A 15,054-nucleotide genomic window follows, 5' to 3' on the forward strand; every position below is an offset into this window, starting at 1 on the left:
TCCCTGAGCTCATCGCACTTGTTGGAGGGGAGGGTGGAGGGGATGGATGGGAGGTGGTGGTGGTGGTGGGGGTGGTGGGGGCGAAGTGTTCAAGAAGACGGTTCTCAGTAGGGAAAAGAAGTTGGGGTTTTCTTTGCATTCCCAGGTGACCCTGGAATGGTGAGCAGCTTTAGCACAAGAGAGTAAAACCTAATAGCCTTTTAAATTGTTTAGCCAGATCTGGCAGTGGATGGCCAAACCAATTGTTTGCCATTTCATCTCAAGTCTGCATCCTTGGAGGTAAGAGAATAGAGATGAGGGCTGTGCCAGGGGAACAGCCAGGTGAAAGACAATGATGGTTTTATTGGGGACTTGGACATTAAAAGTGGTGGTGAGTGTTCAGTTGAGTCAATTGGTAGCTGCAGAAATGTAATGGCGAATGGAGGGCCAAAGGCTAGATAGTTGGGATTTTAAAAGTGTAATTGTAAGGGAATTGGGAGACATCTTTTCCCCGAGTTGGATAGAGAAGAAGGTAGGGTTGAAGAGAGGAAGGGGGAGGTGGGTAGTGAATAATACAGGGAATTTGTTGGTAATTGATATTAGATGACTACCAAGACCGTGTAAGGTGGCAAGGTCAAAGGAGTAGCTGTGAATAGGGAGTTTACAAATCAGGAGTGTGATGGGATACCCTGCACTTGCCTGGATGAGTGCAGCTCTAACAACACCGAATAAGCTAAAAATTCACTCCCTCCACCACCGCTGCACAGTGGCAGTAGTATGCACCATCTACAAGATGCACTAGAGCAACTCGCCAAGGCTCCTTTGACAGCACCTTCCAAACCCACGACCTCTACCACCTAGAAGAACAAGGATGGCAGATACATGGGAACACCACCACCTGCAAGTTCTCCTCCAAGCCACACACCACTCTGACTTGGAAATATATTGCTGTCCCTTTACTGTCATTTGGTCAAAATCCGGGAACTCCCTCCCTAACGGCACTGTGATTGTACAAACACCACATGGACTGCAGCAGCTCAAGAAGGCAGCTCACAACCACATTCTCAAGGGCAATTTGGGACAGGCAATAAATGCTGAACCAGCCAGTGATGCTTACATCCCAAGAATGAATAAAAATATAACCTGAAACGTAGAGCATTGATCTGTTCTTTTCACAACTGTCGCTTGACCTGCTTTTCATTTCAAGTTTTTGCTATTTTTGTTTCAAATTTCCAGCATCTGCTTTTTACTAGATTTAACTTCACTTTTATTATATCACTCAAAATCAGGTGAGGCTGGGTTTGCACTCATCTTCAATTTAGAGTTAAACATTTCAAAGCTGTCAGCAATATGATTAGGATTTGCCTTTCGGCTATGTGAATGGACTGATGAAATCTGATTCTGGGATAAGTCTTGAGAAGGGTTAAGTGATTCACAGGAAAAGGTGTGTGTCAAGTGGACTCAAAAGTTAAAGAGCTGTCAATCTTGACTGATGAGCTGTCTGAAAGGAATTTGAACCAGATGTTTTACTGTGCATCCTTGAGGAGGCATGCCCCTTAAAACCAACTGCAAGGTAGTTATAATTCTTTTGAATTACCAATTTGAGTTTTCCTTTTTTAGAAGCATGTTTGTGGAACATTCAAATTTCTGTGGCTTGTTCTTTTTAATGGTCTAAATTATTGAAATTCACCAAGACATGTAAATATTTGGAAAAAATAATGTCATCAAAATCGGAAGAGATTCTGGGTGTTATGTGCAAAAAAACTCAATATAGAAGCAACAAAGTCATGTTTAATTTTTATAAACATCAGTTATGTCACAATTCTGTACTCTGTGCAGTTCTGAATAACCTTATTGTAGCAAGAATTATTAGAGCCACAGAAAGGGACAGTCAACATTCACTAGACTGCTACCAAGAATAAGAGGTTATAGTTGTGATAAAAAGGCTCAAATGTTACACTTATTCATTGCGGCAGAGAAGGTTAAAGGGGAATTTAATAGAGTTTTTGAAATTTTGAAAGTTTTTTTTTGAAATTGAGAAATTCGACTTGCGGCCAAAATGGCTATAAAATCGGCAGAGCAATGATTCTGAGTGCTGGCTTGTGCTGACCTGAAACCCATGCCAAATTTGCGGCCACGTTTAAATTTCACCTGCAAGCTACAGGTGCCAGCTGCATGTCACTGGCTGGGTAGAGTGGCAGCAGTTCTGACGCTGAGCCAGCTGGCAAGTCACATTTTGAGGGGAACTGAGGGGAGTGCAGACAAGTCAGAACACCAGTATAATTGAGATGGTAAGTCTGTCACTCAGTCATTTTCTAGCTGCTACAAACCAGTTTAAATCAGGTGGGGAAACATTAAAATTGGCCTTAATATTTGTTAAATCCAGTTGCACTGAGATTCAAATGAAACTGTAAATGCTGTAAATATTAAATTATAAACAGAAAATGTTAAAAATCCACAATGTTGGCCAGACGAGCAAGGCAAGTTAAAGTTTTAAACGGGGTCATCGTGGATATCAATACTTTATTCTACCTTTCCCTCAGATGTTCATTGACTTGTAGTATGCTGCATTTTCTGGTTTTATTCTGATTTTAATGACAGTGTTAAAAGGTAGCTGCTTATCCATGGTTGAGAATCAATTTAGTCGATTTACTTACATTATTAACATGTTACATATGAGCAAGGAACTGCTGCATCCTGGGTGCAGGTTATTTTTAATTAAATTGGTTGCCTAAGACAGGTAGTTATTAGCCAAGGTGACCTGAAGGACAAGCCTCAATCTATTTAATTATGTAATAAATGAAGTGTACAAATTATCGATATGTCCTAGCAGACATGAAAGCAGTACATTACTGCATAATGTCAGGCAGTTTGCAGTGTTAGAAGGATTTGAAGAGGAGATTGACAGCAATCGATTGCCAGTGGCTGCAAGTGCCTTAATAATAACCATTTGTTCTTCATCGACTAGTCTTAACAGGACTTGGAGCCAGTTACAAAATGATAATTATACTGGGTTTGAAATGTCTGACAAAAAGAGACAAATTGATTCACATGTTTTAGTGTTTGTGTTCAAGACTTTAATGCCCAGTTCAGGAAGGAATAGTACCCAGGAAAAGATGGGGGGTGGTGGGTGGGCTGGGAGAGCTTTACTCCCTTGATGGCTCAGTACTCAGCTATACAAACCAGTTTGGTTCCTGGTTTAATCACCAATCTGTGCTTTGAGCGATCTTTGTAAAACCTAGTTAACAGTAAGACTGCTTGGGTTGAATCCAGCACCCTGAGGGTGTGGGAGGGAACCATCACCCGGGGCTCCTGTTCTTAATCAGTTGATATGGTGGGGATGTCAGGTGAGGACAGGACCACACTTGTGATATCCCCACAGTTGAATAGCTCACAATAACTTGCTGTTTAGGCTCACGGGTTTAAAAGGACCACTTGGGTAAAGTCACATCGGGTGGAAGTTTACGGCCCCTTTCGCTGGTGGGATTTTCCGGTCCCACCGAAGTCAATGGATTTTTGAACAGCTCACCACGTTTAACCCCTGCTGGGGGTCGTAAAATTCCACCCATGGAACCTTATGGTGGGATCAACAAATGCCTTCTACAGGGGAGAGTAAAGTTGGAAAAAAATCAACTTTTTGTATAGACCACCAATCAGTAGTAAGTTGGCTTTCTCTTGAAGATTGTAAGTACTTGCATTTTTGACAATGACATGTAAAAATAAGGCTTTTTTTTTAAAGAGTACTGCTTGCAGTTTTAAAGCCATTCCATAATTTCTTCAGCACACTACTTTATCCCCATTGTGGATTATCCATTGCTTTCTTTTTAATTTCTTTTCTGTTTTTCCATATGTATTTTAATCTATTTTTCTCTTCCCACCATTTCTGTTTCATGTTCTCTTTCTCTTTTCTATTTTTAAATGTTTTCGCACCAATTTTTCCTTTCTATTCTTTTCTTAATGGATTCACTCCTTGCTGGAACACAATTGCATCAAAGTCAATTCCCCAATGGTGGTCAGCTAATTCATTAACATAGTCGGAATCAAAACAGGGACTGTCCTGATATGGATGGCTTAGCTACATACTGACTAAACTTGGTAGCTATCAATAAAGTCAGTTTTCCACTTCTTTGTCCATCACCTTTTATCATGATTTTTCTTCTTATTATTCCTTCCTCCTTTCTTTTTGGACCTTTCAATATTACTCATGGCATCATCGTCCTGACGCTGACTGTGACTTACATAGCTTTGTCCTACCTTTCCCGACACATTGCCTGTGATCTTACTTCACTTTCTGATTTCTGATAACTCTTTCCTTCCTCCTTTTCTACGTTTATTTATTCTCTCACGGGTTCCTCTAACTCGATGGCCAAGATCCTTTGGCTCTCTAGGTGATTTCACCTCTTCCTTAAATATGGAGACCAAGAATTATCATTGACACAATCTCGCATAGAATCCAACACCTTCTAATGAGAATTTTAAAGAAAACAGTTTCAATTAAATCATTCAGTTACCCCTAGGGTGGTCAATCTGAGATGACTGTGGGTCGCTTAAGAGTGATCTTTGACCAAGGTCTTTCTGCTCGGTTCATGAGGTCTCTTCCTGCTGATGTGTATCTTGTGTCATCTGTCTTGGGCGCTGCTTTGTGGGGCTTTCTCAGGGGTTTACCTGCAGAATTCGTTTTGTTAAAAACTCGTACACAATCCTCTTCCGGATGCGGATTAGTTAGTTGGGCGCATGATTGGCCCGCTTTTCCATAGAGGAACATCTTCCTGTCCCACTGTGATTACCTGTCTGGTTTCAATCAGCTTGTTGTGATTAACTGTTATATTTCAACTCAACTCGTCTTATTCAGTGTAAATTGCTCTATTCAGTGGGCAGGATTTTACATACCCCACTAGCGGGTTTGCAGCTGGGCTGGCCCATACAATTTGGAGCAGGGCGGGGGCAAACTCAGTCCTGTCAACCCTGCAAAATCCTCCTTACTAAAATCTGGGGCCTAGTGCCAAAATTGGGAGAGCTGTCTCACAGGCTAGAAAAGCAACAGCCTGACATAATTATCCTCATGGAATCATATATTATGTCCCAGACGCCACCATCACCCTGCCTGAGTATGTCCTGTCCCACAGGCAGGACAGACCCAGCAGAGGTGGCAGCACAGTGGTATACAATCAGGAGGGAAATGCTCTGGGAGTCCTCAAGTTGACTCCAGACCCCAAACATGGGCAAGGAAACCTCCTGCTGATTACCACGAACCATCCACCCCTCAGCTGATGAATCAGTGCTCCTCCGTGTTGGACACCATTTGGAGGAGGATCTGAGGGTGGCAAGGGCATAGAATATACTCTGGGTGGGTGACTTCAATGTTCTTCACCAAGAGTGGCTCGGTAGCACCACTACTGACTGAGCTGGCTGAGCCCTAAAGGATATAGCTGCTAGACTGGGCCTGTGGCAGGTGGCGAGCGAACCAACAAGAGGGAAAAACATACTTGACCTCATCCACCAACCTGCCTGCCGCACATGCATCCGCCCATGACATTATCAGTAGGAATGACCACTGCACAGTCATAGTGCAGACAAAGTCCCGCCTTCACATTGAGTATACCCTACATCGTGTTGTGTGGCACTACCACTGTGCTAAATGGGATAGATTTTGAACAGATCTAGTAACTCAATACTGGGCATCCATGAGGTGCTGTGGGCCATCAGCAGCAGCAGAATTGTCCTGGAACACAATCTGTAACCTCATGGCCCAGCATATCCCCCACTCTACTATTACCATCAAGCCAGGGGATCAACCCTGGTTCAATGAAGAGTGCAGGATGGCCTGCCAGGAGTAGCACCAGGCATACCCAAAAATGAGATGTCAACCTGGTGAAGCTACAACACAAGACTACTTGCGTGCCAAACTGCATAAGCAGCAAGTGATAGACAGAGATAAGGGATCCCACAACCAACGGATCAGATCGAAGCTCTGCAGTCCTGCCACATCCAATCGTGAATGGTGGTGGACAATTAAACAACTCACTGGAGGAGGAGGCTCCACAAATATCCCCATCCTCAGTGATGGGGAAGCCCAGCGGATCAGTGCACAAGATAAGGCTGAAGCATTTGCTTAAATCTTCAGCCAGAAATGCCGAGTGGATGATCCATCTCGGCCTCCTCTAGAGGTCCCAGCATCACAGATGCCAGTCTTTGGCCAATTCGATTCACTCCATGTGAGATGAAAAACGGCTGCACGCACTGGATACTGCAAAGGCTATGGGCCCTGACAATATCCTGGCAACAGTATTGAAGACTTGTGCTCCAGAACTTGCTGCGCCCCTAGCCAAGGTGCTCCAGTACAGCTACAACACTGGCATCTACCCGGCAATGTGGAAAATTGCCCAGGCATGTCCTGTATTCAAAAAGCAGGACAAATCCAACCTGGCCAATTACCGCCCAATCGGTCTACTCTCGATCATCAGTAAAGTAATGGAAGGGGTCATTAACAGTGCTATCAAGCGGCAGTTGCTGTGCAATAGCCTGCTCACTGACGCCCAGTTTGGGTTCTACCAGAGCCACTCAACTCCTGACCTCATAGCCTTGGTTCAAACATGGGCAAAAGAGCTGAACTCCTAAGGTGAGGTGAGAGTGACTGCCGTTGACATCAAGACAGCATTTGACCGAATGTGGCATCAAGGAGCCCTAGCAAAACTGGAATCAATGGAAATCAGTGGAAAACTCTCCGCTGGTTGGAATCATACCTAACGCTAAGGAAGATGGTTGTGGTTGTTGGAGCTCAGTCATCTCAGCTCCAGGACATCACTGCAGGAGTTCCTCATGGTAGTACCCTAGGCCTAACCATCTTCAGCTGCTTCATTAATGACCTTCCTTCTATCATAAGGTCAGAAGTGGGGATGTTCGCTGATAATTGCACAATGTTCAGCACCATTTGCAACTCCTCAGATACTGAAACAGTCCATGTCCAAATGCAGCAAGACCTGGACAATATTCTGGCCTGGGCTGACAAGTGGCAAGTAACATTCGCGCCACACAAGTGTAAGGCAATGACCATCTCCAACAAGAGAGAATGTAAATTTTTACTCTTTGACGTTCAATGGTATTATCATCACTGAATCCACCCCCCCCCGCCCCGGCTATCAACATGCTGGGGGTTACCATTGACCAGAAACTGAAATGGACTAGCCGTATAAAAATTGTGGCTATAAGAGCAGGTCAGAGGCTAGGAATCCCGCAACAAGTAACCTACCTCTTGACTCCCTAAAGCCTGTCCACCATCTAAAAGGCACGAGTCAGGAGTGTGATGGAATAGTCCCCACTTGCCTGGATGAGTGCAGCTCCCATAACACTCAAGAAGCTTGACACCATCCAGGACAAAGCAGCCCACTTGATTGGCACCACAGCCACAAACATTCGCTCCCTCCACCACCAATGCACAGTAGCAACAGTGTGTACCATCTACAAGATGCACTGCAGGAATTCACCAAGGCTCCTTAGACAGTACCTTCCAAACCCACAACCACTACCATCTAGAAGGACAAGGGCAGCAGACAGATGGGAACACCACCATCTGCAAGTTCCCCTCCAATTCACTCACCATCCCGTCTTGGAAATACATCACTTTTCCTTCACTGTCGCTGGGTCAAAATTCTCGAGCTCCCTTCCTAACAGTACTGTGGGCGTACCTATACCACATGGACTGCTGCGGTTCAAGAAGGCAGCTCATCACCACCTTCTCAAGGGCAACTAGGGATGGGCAATAAGTGCTGGCCCAGCCAGGGAAGCTCACATCCCGTGAATTAATAAAAAAAAGATTCCCTGAATGGCCTTCTCGCTTGCCCCTGACCAATCCATAATTTTGTGGGGGCTGGCAGGCAAGGCCTAGGATGGGCCATCCATTGTCTCCCCAATTAACACCCTTAGATGGCTAATTAATGGCCACTTTAGGGCCACTTCTTGCATGCTCGCAATTTTGAGGCTAGACATAAGAGTTAAGGGGTGGGGAGGGAAGCTTAGTCAGTTACCCTCCTCAGGCCTCCAGCAAGAAGCATGGGGACGGGGGTGGGGGGGTGTTGGTTGAGGGGGGGACCTTCCTCGAGGCCACCTCCAATCACCCCCAAGACTTGCCCCTCATGGGTGCTTTCTCCCACCACCACCCAAACCCCAGCCCCCAACCTCTCCAACAAGACACCCATCCATCTCTCCCCACTCCCCCAGACCATACAACCCTTCCCCATTATGAGACCCCCATACTTACCTGGCCCTGGTCTCCGGGACTTAGAATCTGGGGTCTGCTTGTAGTCCCAGTCCTGGCCATTGTTGCCACTGGCATTACTAGGATTGGCTGGTAGCTCTCTGAGGCAGCACCTCTACCCAAGTGAGGGGTGAAAATCCCATTTCCAGCCAATTAATGCGCCTTGGAGTGTTAAATGGCTGCAGGGCTGCTGTGATCGGTGGGGAATGCACCCCTGCCAACTAAGGCGGTGGGGTGGGAAACCCTTTCATCTGAAAAAACCTGCCCAGTGTAAATTGTTCTCTTCAATTCAGCACATGTCACTGTATCGCACCCATGCTTTGAGCATGCAGCCATTTCGTCAACCCCTTTCTTACAGCCCTGTCATTCCCCTTGTGACTTCAGCCCCAGGTCCTTCCTTCCTTTATTTTTCATGATCCAGAAATATTTAGTACTAGCAAAGACAAGTGGAAATTATTGCTACTGTGACACTAAAACCTGTGTACTTTTACATGCTATTATGTTCTTTCTCCATGATTAAAAAAGATTTCAGGTAATAATAAGAAACCTAATTGAAAGGTTAGGACTTACATGGGCTGCATTTAATCATGAGACAATATCACAAAATGTGTAATGAAGAATTGGCAGTCTATTTTACATCCTACTCGATTTTTGTTTTCATTGATCACCGCTCAAGACCAATTCTTCCCCCTCAACCCCGATGCAGTATGCTATCAAGGCTGAACGTATCATGTGAGTTAAAAGGAAAGCCAGAAAGTTATGTTTAAACTATCCAAGTCTTGCACTTTAGCAGTCTAAAGACTTGAGAGGAGCGGAAGACTGAGGGAGTTAAGGAGATCCATGGTTTTCGAAGACCTGAGAAAGAGGTATAGAATTGGAGACAATGCACTCTGACTTGCAGACCTAAGAAGAAGGAAGAGTATAGAAATTAAAATGATGTTTCAATCATTCCCAGTTTGCTCTGTACCCTGCGGCCAATGTGAAGTCAAGGTGCTGTTGCAGTACCTTTTCATGGTCGTCTGACACTGCTTTTCAGAGGTCAGTTTAAGGGAATTCACACTGAGTTATTTTGCATTTGCCTCCCATCGGTTCAAAATGCTTCAGCAAAACTGATTTGCAGGTTAGAAAAGGCCTTTCTTTTGCATAAGTCTGCATTCATTATTTCAAGTTATTGTTAGAGACTGTGACTGTTTTAAAATGGGCATCAATAAATGAAGCATTCATAAAGATCACACAAATCTACACCAAAACCACAATCTGTCAGAAAATTGAGGACAAAAGTCAATTCGAAGTTTCAAATTTAGATTTTACATAGGTATATTTTTTTAAATGCTCTCGTTAAAAATCCTAATTGGTTTTCACCAGATTGTTGAAAGTCTTTGCTTGTCCAAGTTAGATAAAAGTCCAAATTACCATTTGGAAGTGATTGCAGTGACAATGGCTTGACCTATACGTTTACAAATCATTACTACACCCAATTATTCTGGAGAAAATTGTTGACGGTCTGAACATCAAAAGGGACAGTTTCCACATTTTGTAGTAGGATAGACCCACAGCCTCAGCATTGTACCTTGCAGCTTTCAAATTCTGCTTTTATTTCTGTGTTTCTCTGTGGAAACCACAGACGGAATTTTCCAGTCTCACCTCCCCGCACCCCACCCCCCTCCCACCCGCTGCAACAGGCTTAATGGTGGGCGGCGGGGGGGAGTGCGGTGACAATGCGGTGAGAGTTGAAAATTTGGTTTCCGCTGTCGCCTTATACCGACAGAACCTTCCGCTCCCGCCTGCCATGCGGGTCACAATTCCCGCCAGAGGTCGGCGTGAAACCAATTTGCATCCCATTAATGGGACGCAGCTGAAGGCCTGACCAGAATTTCCCCCCTCACCCTAACATCTGCGCCACCAGCGGGAAATCACACTGGTCCAAAACACATCTGGACTAACGTGGTGTGTACATGCCGACACTTACCTGAAGAAGGCCTAGGGCATCCTGTGGAGTTCGGAATGGAAGATGGAGGCCCCCAGCGACCGGACCCTGGAACACCATGTACAGCAGTGGGTGGGTGGAGCATCAACCACACGGATCTTCTCACTGTAGCAGTTTCCAGGAGGTAGATCTTCAAGCAGCAGGTAGACGCCTGCAGGAGGTACTGCTGAGCGGTGATGGGCTGTACTCAGTGGGGTGGGATTAGACGGGGAGGAGAGGAATGAAGAGGTGGGGTGGGTGTGGAGACCTAGAGGGGACCAGGGGAGGTTGAGGATGGCAGGAGAAAGAGAGAGATGCTGTGGGGGCAGTTGAATGGGTGAACTGGTGTGGAGTAGGAGGCTGGATAGGGCCATGCTGGAATGGGGGGTCGTGGGGGGACGTTGTGTAAGTGTGAACAGTTATGGGGGTGGGTGCAGGAATGACTGGGCATGGGGGGGTGCGTAGGTATGAACAGGCATGAGGGGTATGTGCAAGGGTGAATGGGCGTGGGGGCAGTGTGCGCAGGTGTGAACAGGCATAGGGGAAAGAGGGGAAAGGGGTTCAGAGGGGAGGGTCTGTGCTGTCACTAGATGCATCCTGGAAGGCATACAAAAAGGAGCACAAGAGGAGCCAGGAGTTCAAAAGGAACTAGCTGTGGTGCTGGTGGTGGGTCTCAGTGGACCAACCAGATTAGCAGAAAATCAAGTGTGACATCATAGGGAACTAGGGAGGAGCCCAGGAGATAAAAGAGCACAAGAGGGAGAGAGCAGCGAGATTTTATAAAGAGGCACGAGAGGGAGAGGAGGTGATGATTGGTGAGTGACAGGTGAGTAAACACTCTATATAAAGTTTAAGGTATGTCAGTGTATCTCAGCCATGTGGAATATGCATCCTGCGGGATGTGAGAATTTGTGCAGGCACAAATTGCCCTCAATGACTACATCTGCAGGAAGTGTCAACAGCTGCAGAAAATTGAGCTCCGAGTTGTGGAACTTGGGCAGCAGCTGGAGCCACTGTGGTGCATCTGCAAGGCCGAGGATTATGTAGACAGCACGTTTAGAGAGGTGGTCACACCGCAGCTAAAAGTACACAGGCAGAGAGGGAATGGGTGACCACCAGAGTATCTGAGAGAATCACGCAGGTAGTGCAGGAATCCCCCAAGGCTATCTCACTCTCTAACCGCTTTTCCATTTTGGATGGTAGTGAGCAAGATGGTTCCTCAGAGGCCAAGTTTGTGGAACCACAGGTGGCTCAGCTACACAGGAGCGGAGGAGGAAGAGTGGAAGTGTTATAGTGGTGGGGGATTCCGTGGCTAGAGGAGCAGGCAGGTGTTTCTGCAGCGGTAGATGTGACACTAGGATGGTATGTTGCCTCCCTGGTGGCAGGATCAAGGATGCCACAGAACGGCTGCAGGACATTCTTTTGGGGGACGGTGAACAGACCAAGGTCATGGCTCACATTGGGACCAACGGCATAGGCAGGAAAAGGGACGAGGTCCTGAAAGCAGATTTTAGGAAATTAGGAAGGAAATTGAAAAGCAGGACCTCAAGAGCAGTAATCTCAAGATTACTCCCAGTGCCATATGCTAGTGAGCATAAGAATAGGAAGATTGAGAAGTTCAATATGTGGCTGGAGAAATGGAGTAAGAGGGAGAGCTTTAGATTTCTAAGGCATTGTGACCGGTTCTGGGGCAGGCGGGACCTGTACAAGAAGGACGGGTTACACCTCAACAGGACTGGGATTAATGTTCCACAGGGAGGTTTGCTAGTGCTTTTGGGGAGGGTTTAAACTATATTGGCGGGGGATGGGAACCTGAGGGGAAATTCAGAGGGGAGAGGAGAAAAACTGGCATTGGGAAGTAGAGAAATATTAACTGATAAGGAGGATATATCGGAGAGTAATATCAAGGTAAATAGAATACTTGGAGAGTTTGCTAGAACTAGAGTGGGCAATAGTATGTCATTAGATGGGGTCAGAGCAAGAGGGAAAGTTAAAAAGCCTAATTAATGTGCGTGTATGTGAATGCATGGAGTGTAGTTAATAAGATTGGTGAACTACAGGCACAGGTTGACAAATGGAACAATGATATTATTGCTATATAGAGACCTGGCTCAAAGAAGGGCAGGACTGGGCGTTAAATATTCCTGGGTACGAGGTATTTAGGAGAGACAGGAAAGGAAGAAAAGGGGGGTGGGGGGGGGTGGAGAGTGGCAATATTGATTAAAGAGGGTTTTACAGTACTGGAGAGAGAGAATATTCCAGAGGGGTCAAAGACAGAATGTCTCTGGCTAGAGGTAAAGAATGAAAAAGGTGCTATAACATTGATCGGTGTAGTATATACACCAACTCGTGAAATGGATTTGCAAAGAAATTACAGAGAGGTGCAAGAATTATAGAGCAATTATAATGGGGGATTTCAATTATCCAAATATAGACTGGGATAGGAATAGTACAAAGGGACAAGAGGGGCGTGAGTTCCTGGAATGTGTTCAAGTTAATTTTCTGCAGCAGTATGTTTCCAGTCCAATGAGAGGGCAGGCACTGTCCTGGGGAATGAGTTGGCCCAAGTGGATCAAATAACAGTGGGAGAGTATTTAGGGTACAGTGACCATTGTATCATAAGGTTTAGGTTGGCCATGGAGAAGGACAAGGAGCAATCCAGAGCAGGGATAATTAGTTGGGAGAAAGCCAACTTTGATGGGATGAGAATGCATCTGAGTCGAGTGAATTGGAATCAAACGTTGGCGGGAAAGACGGTGGCTGAAGAATGGGCTACCTTCAAAGAGATGGTATTGCAAGCAATGTCAAGGTATGTCCCCTTGAAGGGGAAAGGGAAGACAAATAAATCCAGAACACCCTGGATGAAGAGAAATAGAGGTGGAGATGAAAAGGAAGAAGTACACATATGACAGGTGTCAGGTAGAAAATACAATGGAGAATCAGGCTGAAAATAGAAGGATCAGAGGGGAAGTGAAAAAAAACTAATCAGAAAAGCAAGGAGAGAGCATGTAAAGAGACTGGCAGCTAACGTAAAAGGGAATCCCAAAGTCTTCTATAAATATGTAAATAATAAGTGGTAAAAGAAAGAGTAGGACCAATTAAGGATAAAAAAGGAGACTTGCATGTGGAGGGAGGAGTAGTAGTGGAGGTATTAAATGAATGCTTTGCACCTGTCTTTACAAAGGAAGAGGATGCAACCCAGGTCAAGGCGAGAGAGGAGGTAACTGGTACACTTGACGAATTTACAATTGCGAAGGAGGAGGTGTTAGAATGGTTATCCTTACTTAAAATTGATAAGGTACAAGGGCTGGATGAGATGCATGCAAGGATACTGAGGAAATTGAGAGTGGAAATTTCAGAGGCATTGCTGATAATCTTCCAGTCTGCTTCAGACACAGGGGTGGTGCCGGAGGACTGGAGAATAGCGCATGTTACACCCTTGTGGCATGCAAGGATAATGCCAGCAACTACAGCCCTGTCAGTGTGACTTCAGTGGTATGGAACCTTCTGGAGACTATAGTTTGGGAGAAAATCAATAATCACTTAGGCTGGTGTGGGATAATTAAGGAAAGCCAGCATGGGTTCAATAAGGGAAAATCATGTTTAACTAACTTGCTGGAGTTTTTTGAGGTCGTAATAGAGAAGATTGATTAGGGTAATGTTGTTGATGTTGTGCATATGGCTTTTCAAAAGACATTTGATACAGTGCCACACAACAGACTTGTGAGCAAAATTCTAGCTCATGGAATAAAAGGGAAAGTAGGCACTTGGATAAGAAATTGGCTGAGTGACAGGAAATGGAGGGTAGTGTTAAATGGTTGTTTTTCAGATTGGAGGAAGGTCTGTAGTGGGGTTCCCCAGAGGTCAGTGTCGATATATATTAATGACCTAGATTGTGGAGTGCAGGGCATGATTTCAAAAATTTACAGATGATATAAAGATTGGAAGCATTGTTAACTGTGATGAGGATAGTTTTGAACTTCAAAAGGACAAAGACATGATGGTGCACGGGCAGACAAGTGGCAGAGGAAGTTCAGTGCAGAGAAGTTTGAGGTGATTCATTTTGGCAGGAAGACTGTGGAGAGACAATATAAAATAAAGGGAGAAACTCTAAATGAGGTGCAGGAACAAAGGGACCTTGGTGTATATGTGCATAAGTTATTGAAAGTGGCATGGCATGTTGGGTGAGCAGTTAATAAAGCATACGGTATCCTATGTTTTATTAATAGAGGCATTAAGTACAAGAGTAAGGAGGTCATGTTAAACTTGTATAAGACACTAGTTAGGCCTCATCTGGAGTACTGCATCCAGTTCTGGGCACCATACTTGAGGAAGGATGTGAAGGCATGGGGGAGAGTACAGAGGAGATTCAAAAAATGATTCCAGGGATAAAGAACTGTAGCTATGAGGATAGATTGGAGAGTTTGGTCTGTTTTCCTTGGAGAAAAGAAGGTTGACAGGAGACTTGATAAATGCATTCAAGAACCTGAGAGGTATATACAGAGTAAATAATGAGAAACTGTCCCCTCTCAAGTGTACATCAAGAATGAGAGGGCACAGGTTCAAAATAATGGGCAAAAGGAGTAGAAGTGATGTGAGGAAAAATGTTTCCACCCAGAGGGTGGTTGAAGTCTGGAACAAACTTCCTGAAAGGGTGGCGGAGACAGGATCGATTAAGGTATTCAAAGAGGAATTGGATTGCTATCTGAAAAGAAAGAATGTGCAAGGTTACAGGGATAAGGCAGGGGAATGAGATTAGGTAGATTGCTTTTTCAGCAAGCCAGTGCAGACTCGATGGGCCAAATGGCCTCCTTCTGCACTCTAAAGATTCTGTGATACTCAGGGAATTGGTGAT

The 15,054-nt window shown here is 45.1% G+C and overlaps 1 protein-coding gene across 1 annotated transcript in view; it reads left to right on the forward strand.

Annotated features, from left to right (window-relative positions):
* Positions 1 to 15,054, forward strand: part of cntfr (ciliary neurotrophic factor receptor) — a 358,596-nt gene that overhangs the window by 129,751 nt on the left and 213,791 nt on the right. The window lies entirely within an intron of this gene.

Source organism: Cetorhinus maximus, chromosome 1 (genome assembly GCF_964194155.1).
Source record: "Cetorhinus maximus chromosome 1, sCetMax3.hap1.1, whole genome shotgun sequence".
Taxonomy (NCBI): domain Eukaryota; kingdom Metazoa; phylum Chordata; class Chondrichthyes; order Lamniformes; family Cetorhinidae; genus Cetorhinus; species Cetorhinus maximus.